This window comes from Manacus candei, unplaced genomic scaffold (genome assembly GCF_025592945.1).
Source record: "Manacus candei isolate 608988 ecotype Guabito, Panama unplaced genomic scaffold, ASM2559294v1 h1tg000034l, whole genome shotgun sequence".
NCBI classification, from domain to species: domain Eukaryota; kingdom Metazoa; phylum Chordata; class Aves; order Passeriformes; family Pipridae; genus Manacus; species Manacus candei.
In genome coordinates this window covers 17,412,836-17,428,386 of record NW_026138082.1, presented here as the reverse complement: position 1 = coordinate 17,428,386, position 15,551 = coordinate 17,412,836, and the positions used below count along the sequence as shown (strand labels likewise).

The 15,551-nt window shown below is 34.9% G+C and overlaps 1 long non-coding RNA gene across 1 annotated transcript; it reads right to left on the bottom strand.

Moving 5' to 3' along the window:
* Window positions 1–1,445: 1,445 nt before the first annotated feature.
* LOC127473159 (uncharacterized) lies at window positions 1,446–11,770 on the bottom strand. Its single transcript, XR_007905299.1, has 5 exons — window positions 11,653–11,770; window positions 10,760–10,850; window positions 5,241–5,371; window positions 2,561–2,751; window positions 1,446–1,625 (listed from the first exon to the last, which is right to left on the bottom strand). It is a non-coding gene; the product is annotated as an uncharacterized LOC127473159 (long non-coding RNA).
* Between the last annotated feature and the right edge of the window lie 3,781 nt (window positions 11,771–15,551).

Genomic DNA, 15,551 nt, shown 5'->3' with positions numbered 1-15,551 from the left:
GTCAGAACAGGTTATGCTACTTTCTCTATAAATGTCAGGGCTAAAAGTTCTTGCCCTGGTAAATTGGAGCTGAGAATACCTCTGTACAAACTGTATAGATTTCAGAAGGCAGCATGTATGAATAAAAATAGTTCACCTGAGCCCAAATGTTTCTAAATGCTGTTCAGGAGCTTACCCTTTTCATGAATTTAAGCTGAGAGGGTGATTTTAGTTCCTCTACAAGGCTAAGCTAATGATAGTGGGTGGGAAACAAAACTTCTCTGTATTTCCTGATAAAGCCATTTTGCTGACAGTGCTATTCAGATTTTGATGGTTTTTTAAGTGTTTGAGTCAGTGTGTTACTGGTAAAATAGAAAAAAAAATTCAATGATAATATGAATTTAAGGGGAAATAACTCGTCTGCTATGTGTGTGCGTATATATGTGAGTGATGGGAGTTGAAGCTGATCCTGTCAAACACTGCATATTCTCTCTCTTCCAGCAGAGCACTGAAGCACCACACACATGGTTAATGGAGGCTGTGCCTTTCCTGCTTGAAATCTTAATTCAGTATTGTTTCATTTCCAGAGGGTTTAGTTTGTACCTGGTCAGATCACATATGCATTTTGTTTGGTGTTCAGCAGTACTCAGTTATTTCTTTCAAATCCCACATCCTCCTTCCCTTCCAAAAAGGAATAGAAGACAACATTCAGAAGCCCTTGCCACGTAGTGAAGAAACTGTTACTAATTTCTGTATACATTTTAAAATTTTAACTTTCGAATTACAGTTATCTTATTCTTACAATTCCTTTTTCCTTCCATCACATAAAAAAAAAGCAATTCCTTAACTGTCTATATTTCTCCTGTCTATATAGTTTTTTCCTTAATTATATTCCTATCTGTTACTGACAAATTGCTCTTTTACCTATAAAAAATAGATATTGTTTCTTTAGCATTTTAATAATTACAAAATACCTTGAGGACATTATTCCTCTGAAGCACGTGTATGACTTTCAGTAACCCCTAATGAGTTTCTCTTGCTCATCAAGGTGAAAATATGCCCTATAATGTTGCATCTAATTTTCCTTCTTTGTCCTTTTCCTTAACTAACTGCTTAGTAATCAGATGCTAATGAGGCTATGACAGAATATTTAAATAAAAAAAAATCAAAAATGGAGTTAGCTTAACATTAAATGAATCTTTGAATATCATCATGCAGCAAGGCAAGATACAGAACACTTACAGTAACACTTCTTACAATATTTAGTGTGATTTTAGAACTTTTCTTCTGTCATGTTCACCACAGGAAGAAAATGATTTCTTCAGTCAGAATGCGTTAGATGGATCCCAGTATTGGATGTACTGCCTTTAAAAAGGAACACTTGACTTTCATTTTGATAATGTGAAATGTCAAGCTGATTGTTTCTTTCCCAGATATTACCCAGGTGAGGTTTTCCTAGTTCACTTCTAACCTTGCTGTCAGCTCACTTTAATGGAATCTTATCAAACAATCTTCATGCTTTCCTGCCCAGCATGTGATCTTCCTTCAGTTTTCCTAAAATGAAAATGATGAAATCCTCTGTGTTGTTTGGCTGGCACCTGTCTCCTGAGTTGTCATGAGGTCAAAACCAACTATTGCTTTCACCACTGAGGAAAGAAGTAATGAAAGAAAACTTTAGTGTCCAAACTATTAACTTTATGATACTTTTTTATTTTAGATATATTACCTCCGATTTCAGATCTGAAGCTGAAGTTATAGGTAACTGTTTATATGTAGGCTCAGTCTCCTTTGGATTTTGCAATATATTACTGCAGGTCAGGCCTATCTGAACTTTTCTTTTATAAGTCCAGATGAGATCAGCTAAGCCATTTGTGTATTTTCATGATCCCATTTTGATGCGTGTGGCACTGTGACATTCAGATAGGATAGCAATAGAATGTATGAACACATGTACTAGTCTACAGATTACTTTCACCCGTATGTCTGAAGCACTTTCAGTAATGTGGGTACTTTTCAGCCAGAAAGTCCCAGTTTAAGGTCACTGAGTCACTTTTGTATTTTTTAAATGTTCATTTATCAAACTCATCTAAAAGAAGGCAAAATATTTCAATGCAGAGCTAAACTATCTTTGCTAAACTTTTCAGAGGATCCCCCATTTCTTCCAGTTCTTTCTTCTATTGTTATTTTAAATGCAAAATAAATCTTTTTCATTATGTTCTGTCTGTCTGAAGCAAGAAATTCCACAACAATTAAGATGGGTCTTGTATCCCCAACTATTTTTATCAAGAAGTTATCCCACTATCTCACATATGTTCAACCAACGAATTTTTATAACTTCTAGGTAAACTTTGACATCCTTTCTTCCCTAACCTACAAACCCAGAAGGATATCATACCTACTTTATTTTTTAAGTGTTGTTTTCATTGCAGTACTTTGCCCTTTTTATTACCCTTACACAACATTTTCTTGAGACCAACCCTTGTGTAAGGTAAGATATGCAGGTATCCCCAGAAATGCCAAGGCAGTGGAAAAATTCAAAAAGTTTATTTAGAAGGCTAGAGCACAAAAAGCTTACAAATACCTCTCAGTGCTGCAGAAGAACTGGGCACCAGGGAGAAAAGGCAAGACCCTGTCCTCTCCAGGACTTTCTGTCTTCTCTTCCCTATCCTTCACACCTTCTCTCAGCTGCTGGGGCCTTGTACATGTTTGTGAGGCTTATCTCTCTCCAGCATAGCAGAGAGAGATAACACAGCTTTCTCTCTGCAACTCCCTCTGCAGAAGGAAAAAAAAAAAATCTAACCTTTTTGAGAAGGCATTTTGCAGTCTTCCTAAGCAAAATGAGTTGTAGCTTTCTGTTACAAATTTTTCCAAAGTTTCAACTATCCCTACACCTTGAGATACTAAAGATGCCGTGTTTTTACCGTTTCCCAAAGAGTGATCTTACACCTGGATTAAATAAAGGAGTTTTAATTTCTTTGGCTTGGCACCAACTTACTGAGTTACCTAATATTAATTAATTAATCTTGTTTGCTCTTCTATTATCCATCAGCACAACTTGCTAATACCTAGATATGTATTCTTCCATAAATACAATAGACTTCTTTATATAAAGATCATGAAAATACTCCAGAAATGCAGAAGTATTTCAGATTTCCTTGTTCATTTTAAGTAATTAAGACTCATTAAAGGACATCAATTAACAGAACACAAGGAGTCATCAGCGGTGCTTTTTTTTCTCTTTGGTTGTGTTTCAGTTTGGTTTTAATTTACTTAAAATTTTTATTTTAAGCTATCTTTTTTCAGATACCTAGTGTTTAACACTCAATTCTTAGAACTAATGAAATTTCTTATTGCTTTTTAGAAAAAAGGGAATAAAAGAAGTAGAAACTATAGTGAATACACTTAGAATCCTAACAATACTGATTTCCTCATTTTGTGCGGGAGTTGTTTGAATGGGTCAGATAAAAATCACATGTCAAATGTGGAAATAAACCTTTAGAAATCTGCTTTACAAGCTATAATACTTTTGTGGGGTTGATATTGGATGGCATTGTGTGCTAACATTGAAATGAAATACTGAGTGCTTTTCCAAAACTGTTTTACAGTTCACAGTTGGATTCATGCTGATTCAGCTAAATTCAAAAATGGAGTGCCCTGGCAAGAGAGAGAAAAGAGATAAGTGACCAAAAACTCAGAGAATTGTTCCTTTAAAATTTGATTTGAAGTTTGACTGCAATAATAAAATAATCTAAGGGCAAAAAAAAAAAAAAAAAAATAGAGAATGTGCCTTTAAAACTTATGTAACTGAGAACAATGAAAGTATGCTTCTTATTCCAGACTGCTTTCTTTACTTTTGTAACATTACTTTTCTTACAAATAAAGGCATCTTTTGTATTGTGGTGTCTCTATTGCTATATAGAACAGACTACTTGGTGGCTTTTCTGCATTCATTAGATGCTTCCATAAGTGTGACATTTTGTGGAGATTACCCTTTTTAATGGTTTCTTGTCATTGGGTCCCTGAGACTGACTTGCTTCCTGGAATTAAATTCAAACACACATACATACATAGATGTATCTTTTTATATGTATGCATATGTGTGTGCATATATACATGTATGTATATGTGTATCTGTGTTTCTATATATAATCACATATATATGTATATGTAAACATATATATACATATAGCTTTCCATAAAAGAAGAATTTCTGAAAGTGCCACATTTGAGCCTAAGACACTGGACTAGAGGAATTGACAAGTAGCACTGCTGAGCAGCTCTGGAAGTCTTCAGAATGTTTCACCACACAGACAAGATTAAAAGGCAGAATGGAAAAGCCCACGGGGGCTTTTAGGTCCTGGATTTTGCATACAACTTGCAATGTCTAAGAGATCACCTGAGCCCTTCAGAGCTTTTCTGCACTGTGCCTCACAGACTCTAAGGAGGCTTTATTAAGACCATCAGCCCCACTCTGTGGACTCTCAAGCCACAGGATCTTGGTTATTGTTCAGTTACCAGACAATTCATTCCAGACCTGGAAACACCATACCCAACTGCTTCCAGGGTCAGTAATTCCAGGGCAAATCCATTATGTAGATTGACCCAGAACAAATTAGTTATGTGAACCTATCCCAGCTTTTGACAGTCAAAGCTTTCAGGTTTTCTGTTCTGGAAATATTCTGGTTGATCGGTCCCAGACCTGCCAAACTTGGCAGCAGTAGATTGATTGCTTTGAAGCTGCCTGGCAGGACTGGAGGATTTGCCTTTGATTTGGCAAAATGTAGTCAAACCTGAGAAGAGTCAATCAAAGCATCCAGACCCAGTGAAATGTTTTTCAGTGAAAATATTTCCCTGGGAAATGTCTGGCCATCTGTACTCAAGTTGAGCTGGTTCTCACTAAGGTCATAAATATGAATTACATGAATGTTTCCATTAGCATTAGACTATAATCACAGTGGACTTTTTTGTAAATGTTAAGTCAAAGGTTTTACAATGCACACAGTATTTCTGGTTTTGACTAGCAGTTTTTGTGTTATATTTCCTTTTTTTTTGCATATATGTTCTGCATGTATCTTCCTGAAATGGAGCGTGCACTGTGTGACTGTTTAGGGTTACTGTCTATATAACATTTCCCATGGTATCTAATACTTCCTTTACCCTGACTGCGCCTGAAAAAAGTAACTGCCTTACAAACCAGTTGTTCAGGTTACAAGTCAAGCAAAGACAGTCCAGTTTATGACTCTTTTATTTGTGGGACTCACTGTTTGTTCCTGGACACTGCAGGACCATCATGGCATCAGAGCACAAGATGTATGCACATTTATCCTTTTCCTGCTTGCATGTGTTCATACATCAGAAGGAATCATCAGATCTGACTAAAGTGCGGGTCAGTCTGAAATAGGGAAGACATTTCTTATACTAGACTGAAGTCATGGAATAAATTAACAAAAATAAAATTATAATCACTAGAAAAGAGGTATTAGCACAGAACTATGATCCTGAAAACCTCATCCACTGCATTGACCTTCTGCCTTTGCATATGACCAAAAATTCATCTGTTTTAACTGGATAGCTTGATTCACTTCTCTTGTCCTTGCCTCATTAGGATTCATAAAATCGTTTCTCAGATTGTTTCTCGTCAAGACTTTTACTCAAACCCATTTTGAAATTTCTCTTTTGTATTACACTGTTCCTCTAAAATGTGAGAAAGCTGGTTTGTTTTTGTTGGTTGGGGTTATTTTTTGGTCTTCTCTATAGGAAATCAACTTCACATCTATTTTCTACATAAAAGTGAGTGATGTGCCCCCCACCCACCACCTATTCTAGGGGAATAAACTTGCCAGGTTAAAGTGAAAATAAGAGGCAGCAATTCTTAACAGTTGTGTAATAGTAATGCTTTCCCCTGAAAATCAGGTCTTGCATTTCATCCTAGGCCATAAAGGTCATACTTATACTAGTAAACTTAATGTTCAGGACATAAAGTTGAGGATCTGACGCTCTTTAACCATTTTGGTTCATGATTGCTAATGCCTTTGCAGGTTGTGCAAAGTAGTCTGAAGAAGAATAAATAACAAAAGTTTTTGAAAAAAGCTAAGGATATTCCTACCAAGCACTATGGATAAGGCCTCCTGTATGAGGGACAAATGAAAATTTAATCATATCCATGTTAGTCCTAGTCCATTCTACTTGCCACCATAAACATAAACAAAGCATCTGTGATACAAATGAAAGTCAGTGAATGAAATGTCAAGGTAAATCTTGGAAAATACAGCTTTCACACCTTTCTTGAAGGCTTTTATCACAAGATTAAAATCTAGCAGTCTACTCCTTTTTGAGTGAGTGGTATCTCTTACTCTATGTAAAGTGAAAACATTTTCAATATATATCTGATATGTTCATCCTGGCATCCAGAATAGGTGAGATAGAACAGTTCCCTGGGACAGGACGAGTGAGAGTCATAGGCTGTATCTTCTCAAAACGGAAGAAGAATTAAATGTGTACCTAGATCCCTCTTTAGCACACACTTTTTTTTGTAGCTTATTTTAAGATGTCTGACTTCTGTAATGAATCATATAGGGATCTTTATGATCCCATCCTTGGGACCAGTGCTTAAAAATTAGGTATTGAGATGCATTAGCTCCTAAATTCCCTTTGAATCTAAGCCAATGAGACTTAACATTTTGAAATCTCCCTTGAGTAACAGTGAGATAGAAGAAAACTAAGTTTTAGTCAGTCTGCCTAAGAATAAATCATAACCCTGAGGATATATTCTTACAATACCTCTACTGGGAATTCATTGTGACTTTGAAGGGAAAGACAGAGAAGTAAAATGCGTCAAAGTATTTGAGAAACCTCCAAGGAAACAAATAGAATTGGAATAAATTAGTGTGATTATATATATCCTAAAACTGTCTAAACAGACTGGTCTCAAATCATACGTTATGGCCCAGTGGGATAACTCGGAAGAAAACAAAGCATCAATAATCATCCTGAACATATAAAATTTGTATTTAAATAACACTAATGAATTATGTGTCAAAGTCAAAAAAGGAATTTAAAAAATCCTTCTTGGTCAAAAAAAGTCAGTTACATTTTTTAAAAGCATGTATATAAATGCCTGGTGAATTAAAAGAGTTGAACTTGCAAATTTTCCCCAAGAAAGTTATTGAATTCCCGTCTTCACTAGACCCTGCTATGCACTTGCAAATTCCAGTTCTGGTGTAAGTTGGATATTTCAGTTACAGCAAGTTCTTGTTTCAAAGGAATAGGATTTCGCAACTGATGATTTAAACATATAAAATGTTAAGCATTTGTCAATTAATTTCCTTGAATAAGTCTGAATTTCTGTGAAGGGGACTGTCTTTTCTGCAGGAAAGAAGACTGTTTTAATTATCAGGATTGTACCAGTCAAGCAAAAAAGCATTTACTCTGATCATCTGTTATTGTGGAACAGTACTCCATAAGCCCTCAGCTAGAATCCCCATTCATCCCAGTTACACTCCTATTCCCTTTTGGGAATCCTTCTGTTCTTTGCAGAAAGCTTTCTTGGTCATGGAGATGTTTTCTATTGAGGACTGTCCTTTCTCCCTTCCAGATGTCTCTAGCTCAGGAAGTGAATAAATAGGCATTCCCTTTATTTTTTAATCTTCGAAAATCTGTCAACTGCTTAGGGTTGGGTTTGGTTGGTTGGTTATATGTATCTTAGTACATTAGTATCCTGAAATTCTGTGCTGTTGGCAATTGTCTGTTCATATAAGGGAGAGCCAAACATCCTTGCTATTGGAACATGCAGTTTTTTTCACACATATGCAGGGTAATAGTTCAATTACATTGACTTGGGGAACTTCAACTTACCAAACATCTGCTGGAAATAGAATACAGTGGAGTGGAAACAGTCAATTAGGGTTCCTGTACTGTGTGAAAGATAACTTCCTGACACAGCTGGTGAGGGAATCCACTGAGGAAATGGCCTTGCTGGACCTGTTCTTTGTGAACAGAGAAAGACTTGTGATGTTTGGAGGCCATCTGAGGTGTGACGACCACAAAGTTATGTGAGTATTGATCTGCTGGAGGGTAGGAAGGCTCCATAGAGCGATCTGGACAGGCTAGAGCAATAGGCCGAGGGTTCAAGAAGGTGCAGGGACAGGTCCTGTGCTTGGGTCACAGTAACCCCATACAGAACTACAGGTTTGGGGAGGAATGACTGGAAAGTTGCCTGATGGAAAAGGACTTGCAGGTATTGGTCAACAGTCAGTTGAACATGAGAGAGCAATGTGCCCAGGGGACCAAGAAGGCCAATGGTATCCTGGCTTGTATCAGAAATTGTGTGGCCAGCAAGACTAGGTGATCCCCCTGTACTCAGCACTGGTGAGGCTGTACCTTGAATCCTGTGTTCGGTTTTGGGCCCCTCATTGCTAGAAAGACATTGGGGTTCTGGAATGTGTCCAGAGAAAGTCAACAAAGCTGATGAAGAATCTAAAGTACAAGTCTTATGAGGAGTGGTTGAGGGAGTGGGAGTTGTTTAGCCTGAAGGAAAGGTGGCTCAGGGGAAACTTTATTGCTCTCTACAACTACCTGAAAGGAGGTTCTAGAAAGGTGACGGTTGGCCTCTTCTCCCAAGTGAAAGAGATAGGATGAGATGAAATGGTCTCAAATTCTCATTGGTAGGTTTAGATTGGATATTAGGAAAAAATATCTTCACTGAAAGGGTTATCAAGCGTTGGAACAGGCTGCCCAGGGAAGTGGTGGAGTTACCATCCTGGGAGGCATTCAAAAGACATGTAGATGTTTCAATGAGAGAGACAGTTTAGTGGTGGACCTGGCAGTGTTAGATTAATGGTTGGACTTGATCTTAAAGGTTCTTTTCAAAATAAATGATTCTATGATTCTACATTTTGTCCCTGTCCAGAAAAGACCTCTGGTTCATGCTGTTGCTTAACTAGAGAATTTCAGTTCTAAAAACCAGTTGACACGGAAAATGTTTTTGTTGAGGTATCTGTGTGAAGGCTCTAGAATCAATTTCTCTGAAGGGTGTTTTAAAGGTTGTAGTAAAATGAAGATATACAAAAATTAGTGCTGTATTTTAGTAACATTTTTTCCTTTGAGGCACTACAGATTCTTTCAAAATGTGTTGTAGCTTCCTTTGTATGCAGATCTTGTTGTATAGATGATATTAGAGATCTTTGAAAAGAAAAATGTACCTCTGACACCATTATTTTATACAAAATTTGTTTCACAGGAGAAATGGTAAGTGGTTAGGCATTTCTGCAATATTCTCTTTCAATGTTTTCTGGATTAAATATGTCATGTTTCCCTTCAAAACAACTTATCACAGTGCAACATAAAATATGAAGACTGAATAAGAAATATTTAAATTGTGACAATACTTAAAATACTGAAGTGGTGTCTTTCTCTTTTTATAGCCCATGAAGTACTTAAACCAAAATTCAGAAGAAACATCTATTTACTTGGTGAAAAAACCTCACCCCACCCCTCAAAATCTAGTGCTGGATTTGTGCTATCATGTATGGTACATCATGGTGTAGCCTCCATGATGTTAATTTTCATTTTTCTTAGAAGTCTGAGTCTTGTGAGTTCACTGTGGCAAGGTGTTATCATCCTTTTCCATTCCATTTGTTTCCTTCCATGTGGTGAGGTCAACTACATACTTTTAAAAAAGAAAATACATTCAATGGTTTCATGTACTGTTTCCATGGAACACAGGTCCAGAAATTTTATTGTGGTGCATTTTGATATATTTTGTTTCATTCTCAATCAGAGAACAAAACCAAATGTGTGAAATACACTTTTCCTCTTCAGGCTGTCTGTAAGCGTTTTCAAAATACATTAAGAAGAATCTGGCTGAAAAGATTATCTTTGCCATACCAATTTTGTCAGTTGTCTGAAAATAAGTGTTTTGAGTATTAGATCTACATTAGTACCCATGAGTGTACATATCCATGAGTGCACAGTGACAAAACTTATATTTATTTCTACAAATTATGTCCAGACAGTAGCTATTTTGTTAATTTGTTAAATATATCTCTGCAAGGCTGAGTAAACGAACAGCATAGATGCCCTTTGGCAACAAGAATGATAAGTGGCTTCTATGGTCCCTCCAGTAGAGATCAAACTGACAAAGAAGCAAAAGGTGGAAAACATAATGAATCTAGCCCACGTATGTGTTAGGTTTTGACACGCTTGTCTATACATCAATCAATAGGATTGTACCTCAGAGGAAGAGAAAACTAACATCACTCAGAGATGTTACTTGAGGAGACTGTGGATGTCACGTTGCATTCTTTCCTTACATCTGCATAATCAGTTACAGCTCAAAAAGGGAAAAGATAAGAGCCAGAAGAGAGGGAGTTTTCAGTTCTATTGAAATTCTTATTTTGTGTCTGGTATGAGAAAAACATCTATTACAGTTTTTGTATCTATCACTAAGATGTAAGCTTGGGAAAATAAATTAATGCTTTAGTGAGTAGAGGTACTTAAGTTGTTAAATACTTTCTTGATACATATGTTTGTTAGCCCAGTTTTGTTTCTGTAGGTACAATCCCTGAAGGGTAAAGGCAAGACAGACTACAGCTTGTCTGTAAAGGTAGGGAATGAAGGTATGCAGCTGGATACTGAGAATCAGAATCATGAAATTGATTTCTGTGACCAAACTACTTTTATAGAAAATCAATATCGTAATCAGAACTTCTCATGTTGGAGACTAAAATTAACACCTAATAAAATGGCTATTTTAAAAAGCATAGAGAAGAGAAAGCCATACCTCAAAACCTTCCCTCTTAACAGTCGTTATAGGTTGGGTAATGATAGATATCCCTCAACCAAAATGAGTATTGCTGAATTGGCTCACCTTGCTTAATTAAGAAAAAAAAAAAAGAAATTTACCCAAATATCTAAATCAAACAAAAAACAAAAGCAAAATACATATTAAACCCCCCATTTTTTACTGAAATTGTCAAATCATTTCAGAGAGCCAAGTAATTTTAGATGGCTAATTCAACAAGCTACACATTTCTGTCTCAGTACACATATAATAATATTTGAAATATTAGCAGTTGTATGCATTTGATTAAAATTGTATACTGCAAAGGATTAAACTTTGACAGGACTATTCTGTAGCCAGAAAGCAATCTACAGAGAAGATACTAAACCAGTCTATTAGCTGTGCAAGTAATTATCTTCATATGCATTTGTGACATTTTAAAACAGCAGAAAATTTTATTCTACTTATACAGTTCTGAAGTACAGCTGATTAAAAGACTGAGCTGTAAGTATGAAATCGTATGCTGTCATTCTAACCCTTTGTACCAAAGAAATGTTTTGTCCCAAAACATTCAATACTCCAGTTGGAGGCACCAGTAAAGCCTGGATAAGCTTTGGCATCAAATTGATTAAGCTACTCTAATAACACTTATGATACATAAAAAGCAACACAGACAAGTTTTGTACTAGAGGGGATTTGAAAAAAAATAAGTTCACTTAAAAAAGACAAAATATGATGTTTTGAATCAGTCCCTTGATGGTTCAAAAAATCTTTAAAACCTGAACCCATTTCAAGCTTCAAAATACTAAACTATTTTACCACTTGGCTAGCTCTGACTCATCTAGAAGCTCACCTTCTAATGTAATCTTTCTGTGAATGTTACAAGTGCTTACTTGTATTTTCTCAGAATTATTTTACGGTAGACGCTGTGGGATTTTTTTAAAAATTTTTGAGTTAATTTTAAAACTATTGTTATTAGGAATATATCAGTATAGAACTATCCATTCCATGCATATCCTCAAGCATAGTAAACCATACAGGTTCTCTGCTAGGATGGTTACTTTTTATAATATGACTTCATTCATTTGTCTTTATGTTCCTCCATCTAGGAGAATAATGTTAAATGCTACATTCATAAATGATCCCTCTGTCTAGGAAGAGTTACAATGCCTGTTTCTTGGTCATTTACCCATTCTTAATTAATCAGACAAGGAAAAAATAAAAGAATATTATATATACACATTTCAAACTTACTGTGTCTGCAGACACCCTCTGCCATATCTTGTGATAAAAATGGTGCTCAGTGCTCATTAAAAGCCTTCCTTGACTGTTTCCATGGGGTCCTCTTGTAGGTTCTAATAAATATTGCTTTGTCTTGAACATAAAAAATCCCCATGTATAAACCAAATAGACCCACATGACATGGTTCATACTGTACTCCTTTAAGATCACCCTTAAAAAAAAAAATCAATGCTGTTTTCATAGTTATGCATTTAGCAAGTAGGTATGGCACTAAAAATAGCCCTCAGATTTATGATTACAGAAATCATAATTTGACCTATATGGAGGAAATTAATTTTGGATGGAGGATAAATTATCTGTCATTGTTTAATGATGTGTAACCAAAATGAAAAGAACTGTTATTTTTTTCATGCACAGTAAGTACTATGTCTGCTGCCACTGGAAAGTCAGCATTTGCCAGTGGTTACCAACTGTTAGCATTGGTTAAAGTAGCTGAAATTATGTAATTTTCTTTGGTAATAACAAACAGCATCATCACCAGTGTCTGGTTTTATATGTTCATTCCAATCAAAAAAAGTAATACACTGATAGCAAGATGAGACATTACAAATAAGATACTTTAGTGGAGGTTATTCTGAGATACAGTAAAATGTAGAGAGTTAAACACTGAGAAACAGCAGAGTACTATTGTTGTGGGAATAAATAAGGGACTATTCTGAATCTAGAGATGAAGTGATGAATAAAATGTCAACAAACTTCTTGGATACTGGTTGAAACCCACACCTAACTGCTGTTTATTGAAACCTGAAATGTTACCGTAGACTTTCTTTCAAATCCAAGAATCATTTCTGCTGACTCAAAAGATAAGCATGATCCCAGCTAAGGTGAAACTAGAAATATGGGACAAATTGGCATTTTCACCTTAGGGATGCCTTCACAGTTTGAAACACATAGTAATAGGGAGGTATTTTATAATCAAGAATTGAGAGTTGACTATAATGACAGTAGCAGGGAAATTGTCAACAGAGAAAAGTAAAATATCAGATAAAAAAGTCTGGTCATATTAGTAAGTTTCTTTTTCATTTTCACATTAAAATATTAATGTGCATTACACACAATTGTGTTTGCTAACATAACCATATTAGAATGTACAACAAACCCTTCACTTGCAATATGTCCTGCAGTACATGCTTTGTATTTACATTACTCATGGAAAATACTCTACTCCAGCTGAGTAGAATAAACTGAAACAAACACCTAGGTATTTCAGAAAGCTGTATTAAAGATGCTTCATAATGTCCATATTGTATATTATTTTCTATCGTGGAGTTTTATACATACATTGTACATAAACTATCTGTTAAATAATGGATCTTTCTTCCTTTCTTCATCTTTTTTTTTAACTTTGTTACAAATGAAACTTTAATAAGAAAAATTCTAGCTCCAGGTATGCTGTACTGTCCATTTTAAAGTGCTTAAAATCTCTGACAGCCAGTACTAGCATAAAATTTGCTGGGAAGAAAAAAAAAGAAGCAATAAAAATACTCATGAATGTTGGTAGAAAAAGTTACATTTTCTAAGCTTAATGAAAACTACATCAACTGTTCATGTTTCTTGACTTCTTCCAGGCATGTACTACTTGTTTCCTAGTTTTTCTGAAGTAGTGACTGAATGTGGAATTTGTCATTAACACAAAATTTGCTTCCTTAATGCACTTAAAAATACTTTTGATATTTTTGAGTTTTTTGGTGTTATTGCAACAAATGTGTTGGTTTCATTCTCTGCTTCTGCAAAACACTGGGCAGGTGGACCTTCATTTCACTTTGCTGGTGTGACTCATGTATAATATCTTTTGAACATAACAAAACTGTCACACTTTTCTTAACATGACTACCTACCAATCCAATGAATTGGAAAATCAAACTTTTCCTGGTTTTCTTTATTTATAAATTAAATATCATCAATTTTTAGTATTATATTTTATTTCTGTTGAACACAATGCAGTTTAGTGAGCAATACAAATGTTTAAGTTAATACACATAAATGTTACAGTGCGTGTTTTACTGGATCAGATAGAAGTGTTTTGATGGGTATTTGACTGGTTTCAAGAATATCAGTTTAGAAGAAGAAACAATTGATGTTACTGATACCACATGCACCTCAATTCTTACAGATTCCTACAAAAATTGTGATACCATTTGATTTTTTAAGTTCTCTCCACAAGTCACTGCTTTTAAACTATTTGTGTAAGATAATATGGATATATCTAAGCTTCTGTAACTTATGTTTGGGTATAACTTCTTTTTCTGATACAGAAATTGCTATTTTTGCAAATGGACTCAGCTCACAAAAAAATATTAAGGCTATAGATTAAAATGAGAAATTTTGAGAGATTTATTTTCTTAAGATGACTGTGCAATTCAACTTGAGTTTTTTTTGGTTTTGTTTTGCTTTTACAATCTGTTCTTTGCACTGACTAAAGTGCATATTGCTATAAAATGAACAATGTTAGCTCAGTCTCTGCTAATCACTGAAGTCTTTCAGGCGAGTCATTCAACATACCATTACATTACTTTTCCTCTTTGAATTTCTAAGTTTTGCCCTGTAAATTCCAAAAACTTACTAGAGACAAGAAAAAAAAAGCAATACTTTTATCTTTCTGGTCACCAGTGAAATAATAATATGGAATTAGATTTCAATTGAACATATAAAAATTTTCAGCCATTTTTATAAGATAAACATAAAACAAAAAATATTGGGATGGAAAACGGTACCTTGAAATATGCCATTTATTTTAAAATTATTTTACCTACATTCATCATTTTTTAAAATAAGTAATTAAAAATAATAATTACAAGGATCTCTTCTAAATAATTAAAAAGACAGATTTTTTAAAAATAAATAGTAAAAAAAGTATAAAGATAAAAATCTAATGGATTTTTATTACCTGAATTTGACATGAATTAATGAACATTTTTTCTCACTGTAATATTTTTTAATTTGCTTACTATCGCTTAGAAACAAAAAAATCACATAGGTTTTATCTTTAGTAAAAGAAATTCAGACTCTCATTGATGACAGCTGTCTTAGTCTACATGACAATTTAACCTTAGTAAATTACAGAAGTCTGTACATTTTTCTAGGATTTTCTAGGGGGATTAAAAGAAGGAATGAGACCTAGAACAAGAATAGGGGAGATGGGTACTGATATTGTGAATATCAAGTAGTAGCTGCAGAGATTTGCAAATCTGGGACTGGCTGCCCTTTTGCAATGTGGGGAAAGCTTGTTAGGAAAAGACACAAACTGAAGAGTGCCTGGAGAGACTTGGAGTGAAAACTATAAGAGAGTTGGATTAATTTGGGTAGATGATGGATTTAGATATTGGGACTAAAAATGCAACACTGGAAAAAGGTATTTTTGGCAATATGGGAGAATTGTGATGGAGAATAATGATGAATTAGAAGATGACACAAAACAAGGCAAAGTGGAACGTTAATCTTCAGAAAACAAAAATTAAAACAGAGGTAAAGGAGTTATAAGAGGATTCAA